This window comes from Orbicella faveolata, unplaced genomic scaffold, assembly GCF_042242905.1.
Source record: "Orbicella faveolata isolate gen_17 unplaced genomic scaffold, um_ofav_v1 contig_2, whole genome shotgun sequence".
Lineage (NCBI taxonomy): Eukaryota > Metazoa > Cnidaria > Anthozoa > Scleractinia > Merulinidae > Orbicella > Orbicella faveolata.
The window spans coordinates 16,773,783-16,777,859 of NW_028301547.1; the positions used below are offsets into that span (position 1 = coordinate 16,773,783).

General features: G+C 39.1%; 1 pseudogene across 1 annotated transcript; it reads right to left on the reverse strand.

Annotated features, from left to right (window-relative positions):
• Positions 1-210: 210 nt before the first annotated feature.
• On the reverse strand, positions 211-3,277 carry LOC149112184 (uncharacterized; annotated as a pseudogene). The gene is made up of 2 exons (XR_016207407.1): positions 2,950-3,277; positions 211-1,370 (listed from the first exon to the last, which is right to left on the reverse strand). The product of XR_016207407.1 is annotated as an uncharacterized LOC149112184 (transcript).
• Between the last annotated feature and the right edge of the window lie 800 nt (positions 3,278-4,077).

The window sequence follows — 4,077 nt, forward strand, 5'->3', positions numbered from 1 at the left end:
ATAATTGCGCATGCGTTGTTCGCTTCATTTTCAGGTATTTAATTTAGCTTTCTAACTGTGCCTTCTGACTAGATGAAGTTTGGAGAGAAGTACGAAGAACGGTGTTAGCTCGAAGAACAATGAGTAGAGAAAAAGGCGGGGACCTTTTATATATTATAATGAATTGAACCTCGATACAAATTACAAGGAAATCTTGTTGCTACAAAGAAATTACTGGTCACACAACTGTATTTTATTTTATTTTCAAGGTTTTTCATAGTTTTCGCATAAAATATTCTCCGCTGGAAATCCGGAGCACCGTATTACATTTGAATTACACTTTTTATTCCTCGTATTTTTTACTCTTTTTTTACAACGTTAAATAAATTATATTATAGACTTGTAGCAGTTTATATAAATAATCAGGATAATAGTTCAATAAATTACGATTCATTATGGAAATAAAAAAAACCCGTTTATACTCAAAAGAAGACAATCTTTGATCGTGGTATAAAGAAAGATAGAAAAGCTTAGACCCTTCACCTTCCCAAAGCGTCTTGGCTCTCATAGATCAGCGACTAGTACCCAGGGATTCGCCAACACGCAACCCGTTCCCAAAAATTCTCACGGGTACTTCAAGAATAAGCAAGTGCCTAGCGACTAGAATGAACCGCATTATTCGATTCCTCGCGGACTTACCAAACAACAGACTACGAGAAGTTCCTCTTCCGTTAAGTTCGTCGTTTGTGACGCGAAAGAAAACCGCGAGAAAAAAAATGGCCGCGCAAAACTGACTAAGGGCGCGCTTCTCGCCCCCAGGATTTCATTTTTTTTTTTCCTCGCGGTCTCTTCACGATCTCACTCGACGGTCTAAGAGAAAGAGGGAATATTCGAAGTCTAACCAAACAACGGCTGTTAAAGACTCTCAGTCTGAGATGAAGAGGTTAGCGCAAAGTTGCTTTCGGTATAAAAAGCGTCTGTTTAGCTTAATGGAAGACGTACAAAAAAAATTGACATCTTAGCTGGTCAGGATGGATTCACAAGTGTTTATGATATCTATGTGTGAACGTTACCATCGCTCAGAGTGCTACTGTTATTTATCTCATCTTTAAGCTCCATCATCGTGACTTCTGTCACCACTTCAGAGCGCTGGGATCTGCTCGCATCCTCGTTCGTCTCTTCACTGGGCCCAGAAGAACTTCTAATGACTACAAGTAAGAGAACGATCAAGGAAGCAACAAAGAACACGCTGGCGGTAGAAGCCACGAGTACTTTTGGCAGAGATGACTCGATTTTGGCAGGGAGGGGTGCCTCCTTCTTCGCGCCAGCGGCGTCTTTCGCTCGGTGATGAGAAGTCGATGAGTTCAAGTTCTTTGCGTTTCTTCCATCATCTGAACAGAGATAATGATCAGAAAAAGTGGTTGGTTACATGCCTTTACTTTCTCTGGAAAAACGTAGGAGTTTAAGCTGGTCAGGCTTAGCGATCAGTCCGCATCTCGTTTCCAGGTACCGTTCCCTTCCCCACCGGAGCAAGAAATAGGACACTGGAAGCAAGTATGATTCCCTGTGACGTCACAACACAATCTTTACTTTTGCCTCGAATGATGTCTCTAGTTGTCAGCGCCCTTAAATCCTCTGGAACTCCACCGCCCATAAAGGCCATAGCTGATTTGAGGGCATTTTAAACTATCGAATAATCACGCAAAAAGGGAAACGGATGTTTCCTTGCATGACCTTACGTGACGCACGCGACAGTCGACCAGTTTAGCTTGGGCGGTTTATTGCCCCATTTCAGACTATATGATGATAAGCTTGAGAATACTTGCATTCAAATTTTCAAATAGTCGCGTGAATAATTTTTAGACGGATAAAAGAACAATTCTCCGGAGAATACCACGTTGTCTGCAATAAGTCTGTTTTTAGTAATGGGAAAAGAAAACAAATCGTCCAAGCTAGAAAGGTCTGTTGGCCTGATTAGTAATCGCAGTGCCCTCCTTTTCGTAAATGTATTATCAATTAAGTCTCAGCTTAAGAAAATATGTGAGATCCTTAGTACGTGCTCGCCTGGAGACCTGCAGTTTGGTGTGACCGAGAAATATTTCGGATTGCTTTGCAATTACCTTGCGTGTGACATTTACTTAGATCAGCAAACGCATCACGAAAATAGATCACATAGAGTAATCGCCAAAGCATTTTTCGGGAAACTTGAAATGCAGATCTATTTTATTACTTACTAGGTGTAAAGAATGCCATTCCTTTGTGATGAAAAATATTTTTCTTTTTCGCGACGCGCGCAAAGCAAGATTTTGTTTACATACTGGCCCATCTACCTGTTGCATGTTATTGTTTGATTCTATGAATACCACTGGAACATTTTCTCCGTGATTGCGATTTTAATAAACAGCAAATAATTTTTCGGATTATGCTGTAAATATCGGAGCGGCTTTGTCAATTGAGTGCTAGTGCAAGAGCGCTCCAGATTGGAACAACCAATAATTGAACAGGGACTGACAGAACATTAAAGTTTATGCAAACTGGTAGAGTTGTGACTTTCAGATTATGCATCAAAACACGAAATCAAAAATAAGCATTGATTTCGAGAAAGCGATGCCTGGTATCCCAATCCTAGTCGAGAACCACAAATGACAATCAACCACAGAGAAATTTGTCAAAATTTATGTCTAGTTTCCTTGTTCATTTTTGGGGAGGAAGTAAAATACATTCTAACTATTTAGGTGAGATAATACCATTACAGACTAATTTTTCTATCAGAAAAAAAGAGTCGTGATATGACATCCCACTTCCTAACACAACCTAAAAAATAAATGTTGTTAAACTGTTGCATGTCCTTCGAGAGGAATTAGCTAAATTTCTGTGCCAATTAAATACGCTAAGCATTTAAGCCAACGAAACGGCAAAAATAAATCATGATAGCAAACAAGACGTAACGTTTTATACTGAACACTTTACCTTGAGTTTCGGCCTCCGATTGACAACATGTAAATCATTCCTGTATTTCGGATTTGCATTCATGACAAGGAAGATACTGTTGCCTCGACCGGTCGAAAAATTTTCCTTTCTTGCAAGAATTAGCAACCCCGCCGGCAGATCTACCGACAACAAGCAACAGAAGGAAAAAAATTACGCATAATGCGAGCAGTGGAAGTTTGAGCTTCATTGCTGTGTCCACAACGAAATCACCTTGCGAGTTTGATGCTGCGATCGAAAATCACAGGCGATTAGAGGAGATGTTATGCGAATTCCGCTCGCGATGATAGCAAATATATCGTATGATCGTCTTAGGTGTCGCATATGACGTCATAACATCATGCCTATGTTTAGCCAAATGTTGCAAAATTCAACAACTTGCACCTTCATATTCAACAACTTATACTCATGTTCAACTACATATATTTATAGTCAACATTTTATATATATATTAAACAATACACATTTTCTTTCAACTTCAACCAAAATTCTTTTCATTCAACAAAAATATTTGTTCAACTTCAACCCAAATGATTTTCGCAATTCATTCAACAAAAATAATTATTCAGCTTCTACCAAAATAATTTTCATTCAGCAACAGTATTTGTTCAACGAAATACTAGTAAATAACTTTATTCAAGTGTCAAATGTATTTAGTACTGTTGTGCTAATTGGGGACAATGTAAATAAATAAACAAACAAATAAATAGATAAATAAATAAATAAATAAATAAATAAATAATTGAATAAATAAATAAACAGTATTGCTAATAGAACATAAACAGTTTAGAATCCCAACTGGTGGGAGGCTGACCAGTTGCCTGTTTACCGTTAACGCACTTGAGGAGTTGAACTTGGGACTACCGAGAACAAATCCAGGCGGAAGGGTGGTGGATTTGAAGAACCGGGTGGGGTTAGGAGCGTTAAATCAGCGCCTAAATCACTCGGTTGGACACAAACTCGGTCGACCCATCTCTACATGACGTCCAGCCTTGTTCGTTCTCAACCTACGCCGAGCGTTACTCTTCACTGTCAGGGAAATCTCCACCTCTCTGCGAATGTAGCCAGCCAGCTTATATGTATTTTGATACGTTACATTTCGTGTTCTTT